This window comes from Panthera tigris, chromosome D1, assembly GCF_018350195.1.
Source record: "Panthera tigris isolate Pti1 chromosome D1, P.tigris_Pti1_mat1.1, whole genome shotgun sequence".
Lineage (NCBI taxonomy): Eukaryota > Metazoa > Chordata > Mammalia > Carnivora > Felidae > Panthera > Panthera tigris.
In genome coordinates, this window is record NC_056669.1 from 97,504,080 (window position 1) to 97,522,415 (window position 18,336).

The window sequence follows — 18,336 nt, forward strand, 5'->3', positions numbered from 1 at the left end:
GGGTACCTCCTCCTTGCTGGGCTCACACAAGCCATTCATTCCCCTCTTGTGACAACGCTGTGGTGAGAGTGATGGTATTTTCATGTGATGATTCAGGGAAGTGAGGTTTCTTGCAGGTGAAGTGACTTGCCCAAGACCACACAGCTAGGAAGGGGGAGGGGGAAAAGCTGGGATGTGAACTCAGGCTGCCTGAAACTCCGTCCAGAGTGGTTCCTTCACCTTACAATGTCTGTTCCCGCATTCCCTCATGCAATGGCAGATTCAGAAAAGCATCTAAAATTGACGTAGGGGTACAGCCTTGTTCAGAAGCCTCTGTAAACAAACACATTCAGAGATCAGAAACAATCCTTCCGTCTACAAACAGAGAGAGAGAGAGAGAGAAATGTACTACGGTACTCTGTGGTCGATGCACTTTCAATAAACACGACTGGCTGAAATGATGAAAGTGTTAAGTGCTGAACAGTCAGGGACAAGCTGATTCATAATGCGAAGGGGCAGGGGCGGGTCCTGAGCACATTAACTGCCCTCTTCAGACGCCGAGTCCTCAGGACAGGATCTGGACACGGCAGAGGCTGCCTCATTACCAGACAAATGTAAAGACAGTGACAGTCTAGGGAAAAACAAGAGTGATTAAGGGATGGAAGAATCCATGAGTAAAGATGAAGAAATAATTATACAGCTTAGCTAACTCATAAATCAAGGACGATCATGCCATCTACAAACACCAGAAAGGTGAAAAGAACCAAAGCGAAAGATAGGCTATTGAATGTACATTTAAAGACGAAACAATGGCTGGAACGAAGAGTGTGTTAAAAGCCCAAAGTCAGGGACAAGCGGACTCACTGTGAAAAATCACTTCCCAAGGGGAAGCGGCCAGAACCCCAGGGGGGGGTAGAGACACAGAGGAGATTGGGCAAAAATGTCAGAGGAGCCCAGAAGAGCCACAGTGGGGAGCAGCCCCATTCTGGGCCCCGTGGGAAGATGATCTGTGACCTGAGTCTTTTCCCTGCCTCTTCCACACGTTCTCTCCCTCCTCCTTCTCCTCAGGAAGATAGGATGACAATCTGAGGAGGAAAACAGTGTCAACAAATATCACAAGGTGTCATAACACAAGCCCGGCTCAGTTTGATTTGGGCCGTGACAGAGGAGCACTAATTATCCCCAAGAAACCAGTCCCACTGCAGAAGGATCTTGGGGACAGAGCAGGCCCTCACAGCCTTTCCCCGTGAGACCGGCGGGGGATCAGATGACCCAGGCTTATTTATCCAAAACCAGCTGTCCCAAGATTAATGGCCAGCTCAAGGGGTTCCCCATCTCTGCAGGCAGAGAAAGGTGAGATTCGGGCAGACTTTTGGCCTCAAGCAGCCTCTGGAAACTTCTGCCTATGTGTGGTTTCTTTTTTTGTTTGTTTTTGTTTTGTGTGTGTGTGTGTGTGTGTGTGTGTGTTTTTAGAAACCCCTAAAATTGCCTTAGAAATGCCTGGGCCCTGATACCCAGAAGAGGATAGAAGACCAAGGTCTTTGTCTGCTTTCCACTGGGATCAAACCATTTGCCCCAACCTTTGAAGAGCAGGTCCTTGTCCTGAAATCCCTAAATGAGGAAAACAGGACAGGTGGTATAGGAGGTCAAAGGCTGAAATGTGGATTTGGGGGAGAGTCTAGAACTTGGCAATGTGAAGAGAGCAGGTGAAGGGTAGTTCCTTGTGAATGCACTGAGCCCAGGGTGGGAGGGGAGATGGACAAAAAGCAATAGAGGTGGAAAAACAGAGAAACCCAGTGGAGGTTGTGTTACAAGCCTTCTGGGACCTAATTTCAAGTTTCTTGCATCGTCATGCATATCATTGGTGTGCCACAAAGGTTTATCATCACAGCGCAACTAAATAAATATAAAAACAATGGGAAGATAGAAAGACTCAAAGAATAATGAGAGGCCTAGGGCAAGCCACTTGGTATAAGTGATGAGCATACTGAGGGCAGGGAATCTGACTACAGATTCTGGGTGAATTTTCTCCCCATGGAGCTCCAAGCACTTAAAGGACAAACGAGGCCAGCTAAGACGTTGAGCATTTTAAAATAGTGACAACCCTCATGAGGAGCATTTCAGCGTTTTTTCAATTTCTCTCCTTGGCCTCTTAGTGATTTTTTTTCCCTCGTAAAATGGGCAGTCCAAATTTTTAGTCTGACATGCTTCTCAGAACAGCCTGTTGACTTTAAATGAGCCAAAGCGGGGGCGCCTGGGTGGCTCAGTCGGTTAAGTGTCCAACTTCGGCTTAGGTCATGATCTTGGGTTTCTTGAGTTCGAGCCCCTCGTTGGATTCTGTGCTGACAACTCAGGGACTGGAGCCTGCTTTGTCTTCTGTCTCCCTCTCTCTCTGCCCCTCCTCACCTTGTGCTCTCTCTGTCTCTGTCTCTCCCTCTCCTCCCCCCGCCCCCACCCCACCCCCCCACCGGCTCACTCTGTCTCTCAAAAATAAATAAACATTAAAAAAAAATTTTTTTTAATTTAAATGAGGTAAAGGAAAGTAATAGAATACCCTGGTTTGAAACATTGTGTCCAGCCATTGATTATGTGACCAAGTGGCCCGACTGGAGAGTGGTTGCACCTGGGCTCTCAGGGGCCATCTCTGCATGCTTGCATTCATTCATCAAACCAGCAGTCACCAAGCACAGACTGACCAAACTGGCCTCTGCAGGAGAAACAAAAATACACAGGACATAAGAAATGGAGGTCCTTGAAGACAGGAGGGGTGTAGTGATTGTTTTTTTATCCCTCAGTATCTACCCCTAGGAAGAGGGACACTGCAAGCCACTGAGTCATTTACTAGTTAGTATAAATGAAGGCTCAGAAATAAGGCTAGTGGAAGGGTTTAGAGAGAAAGGAGAGAGAACAAGAAGACACAGGTCTGTAGGAGGGAGGACCATCCTGGGAAGACCAGAGGAACTGAAGACAAGCCATATAACTTGGTTAACTAATTAAACATGTACACCCATGCGCGCGCGCGCACACACACACACACACACACACACACACACACACAGAAAACAAAACTTACAAGGCACCTTACTAGAGCTGGGATAAAAGATAGAAGCCCAAACTCACAGGGTTATTGTATGCGTGTGAGTGCACAGGAGGCAGACAAACGTGAACAAATATCTGTAAAACTATGTGACAATTGTTACAATCAAGTTAAAGAAAGGGATAATGGATGCAATTTCTAAATAAACTGTGGATTAGATAATGTATTTGTAGCCAAGTGAAATATCCTGACTTTGACAATTGTATTGCAGCCCTGTAAGAGAAATGTCCTGATCTCAAGAAATACACACTTCAGTATTTCAGGGTTAAAAAAATATTTTTTCAGGGGCACCTGGGTGACTCAGTCAGTTAAGCGTCCAACTTTGGCTCAGGTCATGAACTCCCAGGTCGTGAGTTGGAGCCCCGTGTCGGGTTCTGTGCTGACAGCTCAGAGCCTGGAACCTGCTTCGGATTCTGTGTCTCCCTCTCTCTCTGCCCCTCCCCTGCTCACGCTCTGTCTCTCTCTCTCTCAAAAATAAAATAAACATTAAAATTTTTGTAAATATTTTTAATGTTTATTTATTTATTTTGAAGGAGGGGCAAATGAGCCCCAGTGGGGAGGGGCAGAGAGAGAAGAAGAGAGAGAATCCCAAGCAGGCTCCATGCTATCAGCACCAAGCCCCACACAGGGCTCAATCTCACAATTGCAAGATCATGATCTGAGCCAAAACCAAGAGTCAGACCCTTAACCAACTCAGCCACCCAGGCACCCCTAAAAAAATTTTTAAGGTGTATATACAACATCTGAGGAGAACAGAGGATGGAAGACTGACCGCAAGGGGTTGAGGAAGAGGAGAGTGGAAAGAGGCTTCAGCAAGGATTTGACAATTGAGTACAGTGTGAAAAACAGAGAAGGGGCTCATGAGAAGAAGGGTTGGAGAGAGGGCATGCCAGGCAAAGGTATGGGTCAGAAGCATGGCTCACCTGGAAACTTTAAAGAATGAGGCCTACTTAGAGTTCCAACGTGTGAGGAAGAATGTGGATGAACACTCAGATGGGACAAGACTCAGGGGACTCGGGGCTCTGGGTAGGGCAGGCTCTGAAATTGGGAAGTCAAAAGAAATTCCTTGTAGACACAATTCTTATCTGCAAACCAACCACTGTCCGTCCTGGGACACAGAGAATATGCATGCAATGTGTGCACCAAAAGGCTCAAGACCACAATGAAGAAACAGTTTTTAAGATCAGGTCAAATGAACCAAGAAGAGCTCACTACTGGGTTGGGTAAACTCTGTTTCACAAGTGTTTATGAGCAGCTACTCTGCAGGCATTGTGCTGGACCCTTGGGATAGAGAGATGAAAAGATGTGGTCCGCACCCTCAAGGTAGATCACAGGTTGGTAATCAAGATGGGAGAAAGGGGATGTGGATTGACAACCAGCCAGGCCTTCTTCCAGCCTACCGTTGACCTCCAGAGCCTGTGTTTGGCTTTTACTGTGGTTGGTACTCAGGCATCAGTGCATTGGTGTTAGGGATAGAAAAGCCATGAGGTGGCCTTCTAATTTGGATATACTTAGCTACAGTGAAAGATCTGTTGGAGGAATATTAAAAAAAATTAAACTGGTCAAGAAAATTAGAGACCAATTTCATTCATTCACATAGATGCAAAAATCCTACAAATTGAGTTCAGCAATGTGTAAAAAATATAATACATCATGATCAAGCTGGGTTGATCCTAAGAATGCAAGAGTGATTTAACATTGGAAAAGCTATAATGTAATTCACCACATTAATGGATAATGAATGAAACTTTATTATTATCTAAACAAGTGTAGAAAAAAAAAAAACATTTGCTAAAATTCAGCATCAATTCATAATGAAACTTCCTACCTGATAGAGTTTTTTTAAACCAAATAATTACAGCAAACGTCATTCTTCAAACATCATTCTTCAAGGTGAAATGTTAGAAGGTCTTTAAAAATCAGGAACAAGACAAAAATGTCTGCATCAATTCTTCTTTCCAGCATTGTACTTGAGGCCCTATCCAGTGCAATAAGAAAAGAAAAAAAAATGTATAAGTTTCAGAAAAGAAACAAGACTGACATTATTATAGATAATATGGTTACAAGTTTACTAGTTCACTAGAAAACACAGAAGACTATAAATTGCTGGAATTAATTCTTAAAAGTTTAACAAGGTGGGTGGATAACAGAAATCAATTGCATTTCTAAACACCAGCAATAAACAGTTAGAAAGCATAGTTTCAAAAGATGCTAACTATAGGGGTGCCAGGTTTGTTCAGTCGGTTGGGCATCTGACTCTTGGTTTCAGCTCAGGTCATGATCTCATGGTTTTATGAGTTCAAGCCCCATGTCAGCTTCTGCGCTAGCAGCACGGAGCCTGCTAGGGATTCTCTGTCTCCCTCTTTCTCTTCCCCTCCCCCACTCTCACTGTCTCTGTCTCTCTCAAAATAAATAAATAAACTTAAAAAAAATTTAAACATACTAATTATAACAGCAACCAAAATTAAGGTACTTAGAAATAAACATGATGTAAGGTATGGAAGACCTTTATAAAAAAAATTAACTTCAGGGCACATGCACCCCAATGTTTATAGTGGCACTATCAACAATAGCCAAAGTATGGAAAGAGCCCAAATGTCCATCGATGGATGAATGGATAAAGAAGATATGGTACATATATACAATGGAGTATTACTCGGCAATCAAAAAGAATGAAATCTTGCCATTTGCAACTACATGGATATAACTAGAGGGTATTATGCTAAGCAAAATTAGTCAGTCAGAGAAAGACAAATATCATATGACTTCACTCATATGAGAACTTTAAGATACAAAACAGATAAACATAAGGGAAGGGAAGCAAAAATAATATAAAGACAGGGAGGGGGATAAAACATAAGAGACTCTTAAGTATGGAGAACAACAGAGAGTTACTGGAGGGATTGTGGGAGGGGGTATGGGCTAAATGGGTAAGAGGCACTAAGGAATCCTGAAATCACTGTTGCACTATATGCTAACTAACTTGGACATAAATTTAAAAAATAAATTAAATTAAATGGTAAAAAAAAAAAATTTTTAACAAAAATAAAAAAAAAATTAACTTAATTGAAAGACATTGGATAAGACTTAAGTGAATGGAGAGATGAGCCATATTCATGGATAAAAGTCATAATATGAAAATGACATCAATTCTCTTTCAAGTGATCTATTGAGTCATCTCAAGTCCTTATCTCAAGAGGAAGTTTGCAAGTAACCTGACAAGCTAATTCTAAAATTTACATAGAAGGGTCGAGTGCTAAGAGTAGTCAAGATATCCTTGAACAAAGAATAAGAGGGAGGGATCTTTTCTACTACATATAAAAACATAATATAAAGCCATAGTAAGTAATACAGTGTGGTATAGATACAAAGACAGACAAATTTTTCAAGGGATTTAAACAAAATACTCCAAAGCAGACATACAGGTATATGGAAGCTTGATTTATGACAGAGAGGGCACAGCAGACCACCAGAGAAAGGATAAATTATCCATTAAATGGTGCCCACAATTTATTGTTCGTGGGTGCGTGGGTGGGGAATGGATCCTATCTCACACCATATCCAAAAATGAATCCTGTGTAAATTAAAAGCAAAACATACAAGGCAACACTTCTAAAAATTTTTTAATTTATCTATCTTGAAAGAGACAGAGACAGTGTGAGTGGGGGAGGGACAGAGAGAGAGAGAGAGAGAGAGAGAGAGAGAGAGAATCCAAAGCAGGCTCCACGCTGCCAGCATGGAGTCTGACACAGGGCTTGAACTCACGAAGAGTTCATGTGGGAGATCATGACCTGAGCCGAAACCAAGAGTCAGACGCTTAACCAACTGAGCCACCCAGGTGCTCCAACACTTTTAAATTTTTAGAAGAAAACAGAGTTTCTTTATGAGATCAAGAAAGAGAAGGATTTCTTATACAAGGTATAAAATACACTAACCATAAAATAAAAGACGGATATCTTAGACCATATTAAAAATAAGACCTTCTTTCATCAAAATATAGCTTAAAGAAAGTGAGAAGGCAAGCCACAAACTGGGAGAGGATGTCTGTAATGCATATAACTGACCAATGAATCTATAAGAAACTTTTCCTATAGCTGTCTGCATGCTCATTTCCTTGTCTCTTTCAGAACCTTTACTCAAATGTCATGTTCTTAATAAAACCTTCCCTGACCACTGTTTAAAAAATTGCAAGCTCACCACCCGCCCTGGCCCTGCCTATTGTCCTTTCCTGTCTTATTTTTAGCCATAACACTTATCATTACCATACATACTATATATGTGACTAAATAATTTGATTGCCTATCTCCCCTTCTCCCCAGCAGACTATAAACTCTGAAATGAGACCAGGAATTTTGGTCTATTTTGTTCACTGTTGTGTTCCCAGCATATAGAAGAGAGCACATAGCAGGTGCTCGATAAATATGTGTTGACTAAACAAACGCTTACAACTCAATAATAAAAATACCAACAACCCAATATAAAAATCAGCAAAAGGCACAAGGCATTTCAGAAAGAAAAGAAAAAAAACACAACTTGTCAATAAACATACAAAAAAATGCTTGAATTTATGAATAATCAGGGAAATGCAAAATAAGACCAAAATGAGATACTATTTTGCACTCACCAGATTGGCAAACATTAAGAATTCTAACAATACTGGAGAAAAAAAAAAAAGAGGGGAAACAAACCATGGGAGACTCTTAAGGATAGAGAAAAAAACTGAGGGTTTAGGGAGGGAGGTGGGTAGGGGATGGGCTAGATGGGGGATGGGGATTAAGGAGGGCACTTGTGATGAGCACTGGGTGTTGTCTGTAAGTGATGCGTCACTGAATTCTACTCCTGAAACCAATGCTGCACTGCATGTTAACTAACAAGAATTTCAATAGAAATTTGAAAAGAAAAAAAAAAAATTCTGACAATACCAAGTATCAGTAAGGATGAGGAGTACAGGAAACTCTTAATACACCTGCTGATGGAAGTGTAAATTATTTCCCTCTTTCGAAAACAATTTGTAAAGGTGGTTGTCTTGTAAAGGTGAACATGTGCCTAGCCTACATCTCAGTTTCTCCGTTCTTAGGTTTATACCCCGGAACACTGCCACTCAAAGTGCAGTCCACAAACCGGTGTCAAAAGATCTGTTATAAGCCATCACGAGACACGTACCAAAACTGGAAGTAAGCACTTAGAAGATTTAATAGCAACCTGATGCTGCCACCTTATATTGATTTTTCAGACATTTTTTTATCACGGTAAAATATACATAACATAAAAACTGACCATTGAAACCATTTTTATGCTACATATAGTTCAGTGGCATTAAGCACATTTACAGTGTTGTCCAACCATCACCACCATCCATCTCTAAAACTTTTTTGATCTTCCCGAACTGCAATTCGATGCCCATTAAACAAGAATTCCTCATTCTCCCCGCCTCCTCAGCTCCTAGCGACCATTCCTACTATGGTCTCTATGAATTTGACTACTCTAGGCACCTCACCCGAGTGGAATCAGAGAGTATTTGTCCTTTTGTGACTGGATTATTTCACTTAACATAATGTCTTCAAGGTTCATCCTTGAGCACGTGTTAGGATTTCCTTCCTTTTTAAGGTTGAACCATAGTCCACTGAATGTATACACCTTTCATTTATCCACTCAGCCATCAATGAACACTTGGGATTGTTTCCACCTTTTGTCTATTGTGAATAATTGCCACACCATGTTTATTGAAAAATGTCTGTTCAATATACTAAAATTTCATTTTCCAAGTAATCACGTTTACGGTATTGTTATGGTATTGTACATAAGTGCCAGTCTGTAACAGACAGGGGAAAAAAATTTCAATTTACCCATAGACGGTTCAAGAGACACCACCCTGGAGTAAAGGCTTCCAAACTTTTCTAAAAGCCCACAGTAAGAAAATTCTTCACATCACAGCCTGGGACACACAAACATAACTGAAACGGAAGCTTCATGAAGCAATACCTCACATGAAATGCACTAAAGTAGTTATAGCTCTCTTTCACTTAAAAAAAAAATCCTGGTTGAGTCTATTAAATTGATTTCACAGCCTACTAAAGATCATGAATCTCAGTTGGAAAACCAGTGCTCTTGAGAAATCCTTGCATATATGTATCCAGAGCTATGTGAAAGAATATTCCCAGTAGTATTATTCATAGAAACCAAAAAAAAAAAAAAAAAAAAGAATACAACCCAAACATCCATCAACAGGAAGCTAAACAAATAGTGATATATTCACCTAATAGAATATTACAGGGGCCCAATCAATATTTATTGAATGAATTAATAAACAGCTGTGAAAATGAGCCATTTGGATGAATCTTAGAAATACAATGTGGAGTGGACAAAGCAAATCACAGTCAACTCTAGATTGAATGAAACCATTTTTTAAAAGCTAAATAAATCAAGCAAAACTAAACACTACGTTGTTCAGGGGTGCACGCATGTGATGAAACTATCCTAAAAAAGAAAGGGAATGATAAACACAAAATTCAGGACAGTGGGTACCTCTGAGGGCAGGGGCAGAGGGTGGGACCGAGAAGTGCACAGGTAGCTAACAGAATTGGAAATGTTATTACGTTGGGCAGTTTACAAACGTTCATTTTATTCTTATGCTTTGTATCTTAGGTATACACTGTATGTATTCTTTTATCTATCAAACATCTTTTGTAGAAATGAAATTGATGGAATTGGAGGACCGAGAATTCCACCTACATGGAGCAAGCCGCCTCTTTCATTGATGCAGCAAAACATCAATAAAATGGGCCCCCTGAGCTTCTTCCAAGACTGTGAGAATATAGCTGACAAGCATCTGAGGGTCAGGTCGGAAAGAAGGGGATCAGGACAAGACTCTGGCATGCATCACTTGCCCTTGCAGAGTAACTGCTTCAAGTCGCCTTACACCCATCCAGCCAACCTCCACCCCTCACTGCTTCCTATAGCCACGGAATGTTCTTCTGCATCCCTGACTGTTAGTTGCTCTTAGAATTCTGGGTTGGAGAGCTCAGGGAGGCAACAGAAGATACAAGTCCCTCAGAGTCAGGGGCCATGTCTTAATGCATGCCCATATCTCTAACTTTCAACCCCACTGTATGTGCAGAGTAGATACCGGGTAGTCGTTTGCTGTATATATGAAAGAAGCACCTGGTGAAGAATCAATGACCATCGCAAATAAACAAAGGATGCCAAACCCCTTCTGTCATTGCCAATGTATGAGATCACTTCGGGCTGTCCTGACTCACTGTCTACCTATGATCTAGTAATGGGCATGGCTTCCCAAGACATATTTATGAATTGAGGATCTGACAGAGAAGGTAAGATGAGGTCAAAGTGGGGAAGTAGTCAGCTCTAAAACAAAAATGAGAAATCCCGGGGATTTTAAGAGTCTCACTGCACATACCAGTAAACTGGTGATTATCTTTTTTATTCCCACTTTAAGATTTATCATGATTAATCATGAAGTGCCATGAGGAGAACACAGTGGCTAAGAGCATGGAATACGGAGGCATTGTCTGGGTTTGAATCCCAGATCCTCCATTTCCTGGATAAGCCTGGACTAATGACTTAACCTCTCCATGCCTCAGTTTTCTCATCTGTAAAATGGAGATAATGATAGCACCTACCTCATAGGGTTGTAACGGTCAAAAGTGATTAAGTGAGATGTTATTCTTTTTTTTTAATGTTTATTTATTTATTTTGAAGGGGGGAGGCGAACGAGCACAAGCGGGAGAGGGGCAGGGAGAGAGAGGGAGACACAGAATCCGAAGCAGGCTCCAGACTCTGAGCTGTCCGCGCAGAGCCTGACGCGGGGCTCAAACCCACAAGCCATGAGATCATGACCTGAGCTAAAGTCGGATGCTTAACCGACTGAGCCACCCAGGGGCTCCAAGTGAGCTGCTATTCTTTTTTTAAAATTTTTTTTCAACGTTTTTTATTTATTTTTGGGACAGAGAGAGACATAGCATGAACGGGGGAGGGGCAGAGAGAGAGGGAGACACAGAATCGGAAACAGGCTCCAGGCTCCGAGCCATCAGCCCAGAGCCTGACGCAGGGCTCGAACTCATGGACCGTGAGATCGTGACCTGGCTGAAGTCGGACGCTTAACCGACTGCGCCACCCAGGCGCCCCAGTGAGCTGCTCTTCTTGAAAAGAACAGTGCCTGGCATACAGCGAGCATCCCATCGGTTGTCAAATAAAATCTTTACTCAGACTGACAAATGCTCTCTCCTCTGCCCGCATGCCTCATGTTCTCTTGATGTTAGCTGTCATGTGGATATTCAGACTTCCACTGTGGGAAAGCACTTTCTATGGCCTTTACCATGGAAAACCCAGAGAGCTTTCAGATTTCTGGAGCTTTGCTCTAGGACCCTTTGCTTAGCACACCTGAAGTCCCGCTGTCCTTGCTGGTACCTTCTAAGACAATCACCTCTAACATACTCAGAATCCTGACATGCTTCCTTCGTGAAGCCTATCCCGCTGCCTTTCTTTTCCATCCTCCCTGTCTCTACTTCCTCTGGCCTCTTCACAGCCTCCTAGCAGATTTCCCTCCAGTCTCTGTTTCTGCCAGTTCATCCTTGGCCCTGGGGACACATTAAATCTTCCTCAAACAACCCTTTGCACGTCATTCCCACCCACCCGCCTCTGTTCAGACCCTCCCCTCCCTTGCCACTTCACAAAGTGATGTTCAAATTCCTCAGCTTGACTGTTAAGGCCTCTGTGGTGGCCTTTAGTCCTTTATCTCTCCCTACTTGCCTGTACAAATAAATTTTTTTTTTCCAATAGCCAAATCAACCTATTCATTGCCTCCATATTGGTCATACCTACACCCACCCAGACAATACCATTTCCTCCACTCCCAAGCCTGGAATGTTCTTCCCTTGACTTCAAGGTCTGGGAAAGACACTCTGAGAAGTGAGAGAAAGCCACCAAAATGGAGATTGGGGAATATCAAAAGCAGATTTTGCATTTCTAACTTGGCTTGGCCATGATCCCAGGAATGGGGGAAGGATTCTCTCCCTCCCCCTCCTCCTAGAAAGGCATAGAGCATGGTGTTTAAGAGCATGGGCTCTGGCTCTGTTAATTCCTGGCTGGGCAAGTTACTTATCTGCTCCGTGCCTCAATTTTACACATCTGTAAAAGGGAGGTAGCAACCCTTTACCTTTGACCTAGTACCTTCTGGAATGGATATGGTGGTGTGCCACAGTAATCCCCCTTCAAGACTGAGACATTTACTCCCCAGCTACAGGAATGATAGCCGTTGACTGCTCACACTGAGTCCCTCCCAGGAACCGACCTCAACCAAAAGAAGCTGCACTGTGCAAGATTATGTCCCCTCCCTTGTGCAGTCTGCTTCCAGTGATGGGGCAATAGAGGTTATAAAAGCCTGGTCTCCTTGCCTTGACTAGGCAACTCCAAAGGGGCATCCCCGCTTCTGACCTCCCTATAAAATCCACTGATGTCCCTGCTGTGACTGCATGAGAGGCCAGCTTCTCTCTCTGCCCACTCCAGCTCCCTTTCCTTTCCCTCACAGGTGCTGTTCCCCAGACTACCCCTCAATAAACTGCCTGCATGCAGATCTCCGCTTCAGAGTCTGTTTCCCAGGAAACCTGACCTACAACAGGTGGTTGGTCTAGGAAAGCAGTCTCAAAACTGGGATTTTGGAGCAGAATTGCTTGCTAGCTGACTGGCTCTGAGGACCCCATTACTGATGGCAGGTGGAACACTGAGAAACCTGGCAGGTGGCTAGAGTGCAATTGCTAGAACTTTCACTGGCAGTGACCTGGGATGGGACACAGGTGGACACCGATGCCGTGGGATGCAGCACATCAAGCATTTCAGAGGTTCTGGTAAATACTATTGGTAAAGACTGTAGAATGAGATGGCTGTTGCTAGGGGTGGCAGGGGATTGATTCATTGAAGAAAGATGCTAAAAGGTCCAGAATGATTAATCACCAATATAAGGCAGAGAGTAAGAGCTTGAAGCCATCTTTGACAGCATATAGAAAGACTCTCATCTCCTGCACTGGAGGGCAGAGAAAATGAAGGATCAAGCCCAGTACTTAATTATAAGAAGAACGGGACTCCAAAGAAGATTGAATTCTCAACTCCAGAAACTCTGCTATGCCAAGGTGGATAGCCTGATTAGAAAGAATGGGACCCTGAGATTCTCATGAGGCTGCAGGCAAGACTGGTCAGGACTGTAGTCATCTCGAGGTTTAGCTAAGATTGGAGCATCTGTCCAAGCTCATTCTCATGACTTTTGCAGGCCTTAGAAGATCCTTTTCCAAGCTCATCCCTGCAATTGCTGGTAGGCCTTTGTACCTCTCTCCCTGTGTCCTGATTATCCTCTCAACATAGCAGCTGGTGATAGAAGGGAAGGAGGAAGGCAGGGAATGAGAGTGGGAGGGCACCAGGGAGTCTCCCAAGACAGAAGTCATAGCCTTTTTGTGCCCTAATCTCGGATGTGCCATCCCATCCCATCTGCCATTTTCTATGCATTAGCAGCAAACCACTAGGTCCAGTCCACACTCAAGGAGAGAATACATGAGTGGGTGTAGTGCCAGAGGCAGGGGTCATTGGGGACCACCTTAGAGGCTGCCTGCCACAATCTGACATAGACATTGTCAGGTTCTGGAGATAACATTTTCCATACTTGAAGACATTGTGGCAACCCGTTTACTTAGTGACAAAGAAGACTGTCAGCTCTTAGCAGAGCCCAGACCAAGAAAGGGCTCTTCAGCAGGTGCAGGCTATGGTGCAAGTGACCCATCACAGGCATCTATGATGGGAAAAGACACTGCATGGAGTGTATGGCATGTCCCGAAAAGAGTCACAAAATAGATCCCTAATATTCTGGATCAAGGTCAAGCCATCTATAACAGAGGATTGTATATCCTATTCAGAAAACAGCAACCTGTGTTCTACTGAGCCCTGGTAGACACAGAGCACTTGATTATGGGACATTAAGTGACCGTGAAGCCAGAGATCTCCATCACAAGCTGGGTGTATCAGACTCACCAAATCATAAAGTCATTTGGGTTCAGAGCTCTCCGTCATTAGATGGAGGTGGTATCCAGGATCAAGCCTGGGCAGAGCATGAGAGAATAAGTAAGCTGCATGAGTAGGTGGCTCGGTCTCCCATGTCACTTCCCACTTTTGCACCAGTACCTCTCCCTCAGTTCACACCAATGGCCACATGGGGAATCATTTATGGTCAGCAGATGACAAAGGGAAAAGGCTGAGCGTGGGTCACAGATGAGTCAGCTCAGTATGTGGGTGCGAAGTGAAATGGACCATGGCTGCATATAGCCCCACTCAGTGAGGGGTGGGGGAAGGTGGTGGTACTGAAAGGTAACAGTGAAAGGGAAATCCTTCAATGCAGAGCTTTATTATTTTTTAAGACTTTATTTTTAAGTAATCTCTACATCCAACGTGGGGTTTGACCTTACAACCCTGAGATCGAGAGTTGCATGCTCCACCAACTGAGCCAGCCAGGTGCCCAGGTACAGACTTTGGATGGTGCACCCAGTCCTTCACCGTGTACAAAGAAAAATGGCCTTAGATTTAGACTACATAGTGACTCATAGGCAGATGTGACTGGCTTGATTAGTTGGTCAAGGGTCTGGAAGGAAAAAGACTGGAAGATTAGGAACAAACTGATCTAGGAAAGTGGTAGGTAGATGAACCTGTGAGACTGTGCATGAAGTGTGAAGACCTTGCTGCATGTTAACAGCCATCACAGGTCATCCACCATGTAAAGGACACCAAACAATCAAGTAGGCAGAATTTCACAGGTAGTTGATGTCAGCTAGCCTCTACCACTAGCCACCCCAATACTGGCATGAACAGAGTAGCCATAATGGCAGGGACAGAAGCTGTGCATGAGCCCACAGCCAGGCCAACCTCACTACGGCTACTGCCAAACATCAACCTACCATCAATAGAGACCAACACTGGGCACCTTACGTGGCCCCATCCTTCCAGGAAAGCAACCAGAACTTGATGGAAAACTGATTACTTTATAACCCTTCCACTCTGATAGGGGAAGCTGACTGGAATTAACAAATATTCCATGCATGAATTTGTCTGACTACAAGGCCTCAAGGAACACCACTTTCTGAGAGTTTACAGAATGTTTGCTACACTGGAACAGCATCTCACATAATGTTGTATTACACCAAAGAGCCCATGAAGGAGGTATGGCTGTAGACGTATGATCACAGGATCCCCTGGTCCATGATATACTGCACCACCCAGAAGCTTCTGGCCTCACGGAGTAATGGAGTGGCCTTTTGAAAGCACAGCTAAGGTACAGCTTGGAGAAAATGCCCTGTGAAGATGGCATACCATCTTCCAGGATATAATTTAGACCCTAAATCAATGACCATTATATGGTGCTATGTCCCAAGTAGGTAGAATATGTGGGTCTGGGGAGCAAGAAGTAGGAGTGGCTCTGCTTATCATTAGTCCCAGTGACCTCAACTCTAGGAGCCTAGGGGTCTTGGTTCTTAGAAGGTCCCTTCTATCAAGGATGCAGTAATCCAATTAAATGTTAGGCTACCCTATCACTTTAAGTTTCTTGTGCCAACAGACCAGGGGGCAAGAAAGGGATCATCATATTGGAAGGGGCAATTGACACTTACCATCAAAAGGAGGTTACCAACAAAAGGGACTGCTACTGTAGAATGAAAGCAAAGAAGATATTTGACACCAGATGATCACTGGGACACACTCTATGTCTCTTCAAACTCTATGTCCAACATCAATAGTAAATGGACAAATGCAGCAACCACAGCCTGAGGCCAAATAAGCTGCCTAAACCAGCAGAGGTGCTAAGAGTGAGGGGAATCTGGAATGCATAGAAAGGAGGCAGCAAGGAATATAAGTAGCAGTCTGGAGAGTCAGAGCAGTTTTTTGTCCTACAAATTTTCTCACCTATGTTTTCCCAGAAAGAGACTCCTGGAAAGCTTCTGAGGAGGCAAACCTACTATATTAAGCAAGTAGATCTGAGCACAAGGGGTGGACTGTATGAGACATATGACCCTTTCCCGTTCAGGGCTGAGTGTTGGTTGCTGACCACTCACAGTTCAGTTCCTCTCCAAGCACTGTCCTCCATCAAAGGAAGCTGCTTTGCTCAAATTTATGTCCTCTCCCTACAGACAGCCTGCATCTAGTGACTTGCTAATGGGAGGTAAAATAATTCAGCTCCCTTTTCTTAACTGTGACAACTCTGCAGGGCCATCCCAGCTCCAGCACCACCCCCACAATCTGCCGACACCTCTGTTGTAATAGTTCCACTCCCTCTGTTTAAGGGTGTCCGACACCCTTCACAGGTGCTCCTGAGAGCACTCCCATTTCCTGCAAGCAAATCTCTGCTTCAATGTCTGTCTCCCATGGAACCTAACACTTCTACCCAGAGTCACTGTAGGAATTAAATGAATTAGTATCTGGAAAGGGTTTAGAATAGTGCCTGACACAGAGTAAGCACTGTTTAAGTGCTTATTGTTGCTACTGTCACCAATATTGTGTAGCATCCTGCCCTCATTCCTTAAACCTAGGTTAGTTCTATTATTTCCTCAGATCAGAATCTTCCACTGTGGGATCCATGTACCACTGGTGATGTTTGAAGTGACTTTAGGTATTTTAGGAAGTATCCTGACAAACACCTTTTATTTGTTGTGAATTAACTTTTGTTTTACTTTTTATTTATTTTTTTAAAATGTTTATTTATTTGGGGCTCCTGCGTGGTTCAGTCAGTTAAGTGTCCAACTTCAACTCAGGCCATGATCTCATGGTTCGTGGGTTCAAGCCCCAAGTCAGGTCTGTGCTGACAGCTCAGATCCTGGAGCCTGCTACAGATTCTGTGTCTCCCTCTCTCTCTCTCTGCCCCTCCCCTGCTCATGCTCTGTCTCTGTCTCTCTCTCAAAAATAAACATTGAAATAATTTTTTTAAATAAATGTTTGTTTATTTTGAGAGAGAGAGAGAGCATGAGAGATTTGGAGGGGCAGAGAGAGAGAGGAAGAGAGAGAGAATCCCAAACAGGCTCCCTGCTGTCAGCGCAGAGCCGGGAGCAGGGCTCCATCTCACAAAGTGTGAGATCATGACCCCAGCCAAAATCAAGAGTTGGATGCTCAACCCACTGAGCCACTTAGGTGCCCCTATTTTACTCTTTATTTTGAAATAACTTCAGATTCACAGGAGGTTGCAAGGAAATGGACAGGAAAGCCCCATGGATCCTACTCCAAATCTTCACCAACATTAACATCTTACATACAAATAGTACCATAGCAAAACCAAGAAATTGGTTTTAGTAAAATCCATAGAGCTTATTCAGATTTCATCAGCTTTATACGCACTCATGTGTGTGTGAGATATGATAAAGCCATGATTTTATTATAAAAATGATAATTTTACCATTATGCAGTCTTGCATAACCACCACCACAATCAAGATACTCAACTGAACCATCACCTCAAGAATCCTTTATGTTAACCCTTTATGGGCACAAACAGGCTCTTTTTCCCATCCCTAAACTCTGTTTTTCATTTCTAAAATTTTGTCATTTCAAAAACCATTATATCGATGGAATCATACAGTATGTAACCTTTGGGATTGGCTTTTTTCTCTCAGTATGATTTCTTTCGGGTTCCTCCAAGTTGTATTTATCAGTTCATTCTTTTTACTACTGAGTAGTATTCCATTGTATGGATGTACCACAACTGGTTTGATCATTCACTTACTGAAGGACATTTGGGTAGTTTCCAGCTTTTTGGCTATTACAAATACAGCTATTACCAATACATGAACATATGAATGTTCATGTACAAATTCCTGCATGAAAATAAGTCTTCCTTAAATGCCCACAAGTTAAATGCCCACAAGTATAATTGCTAGGTTATACAGTAAATTTTCGGTTTTGAAAGGAACTGGCAAACTATCTTCCAGAGTGACTTTACCATTTTATATTTGTACCAGCAATGTATGACTGATCTCAAAAGCATTTGGTGTTATCACTATTTTTCATTTTAACTGAATTTACTTTTATGTATATTACCATTTTATTTATTTATAATGTTCTTATATTTATGGCAAATAGTATTCGTTTTGCTTTTATAGCGGTGATATAAAATTTTATTTAAAAAGGAAATTGGGGGGGGGGGCACCTGGGTGGCTTAGTCAACTAAGCGTCCAACTCTTGATTTTGGCTCAGATCATGATTTCAAGGTCTGTAAGTTCAATCCCT

General features: G+C 43.0%; 1 long non-coding RNA gene across 1 annotated transcript in view; it reads right to left on the reverse strand.

Moving 5' to 3' along the window:
- Window positions 1-2,531: 2,531 nt before the first annotated feature.
- LOC122231190 overlaps window positions 2,532-18,336 on the reverse strand; it is a 73,114-nt gene continuing 57,309 nt past the window's right edge. Inside the window, exons 5-7 of the long non-coding RNA XR_006208382.1 lie at window positions 4,905-5,054; window positions 4,000-4,114; window positions 2,532-2,686 (exon numbers count right to left, since the gene is read on the reverse strand). This is a non-coding gene — a long non-coding RNA (uncharacterized LOC122231190). The remainder of the gene's footprint in view (window positions 2,687-3,999; window positions 4,115-4,904; window positions 5,055-18,336) is intronic.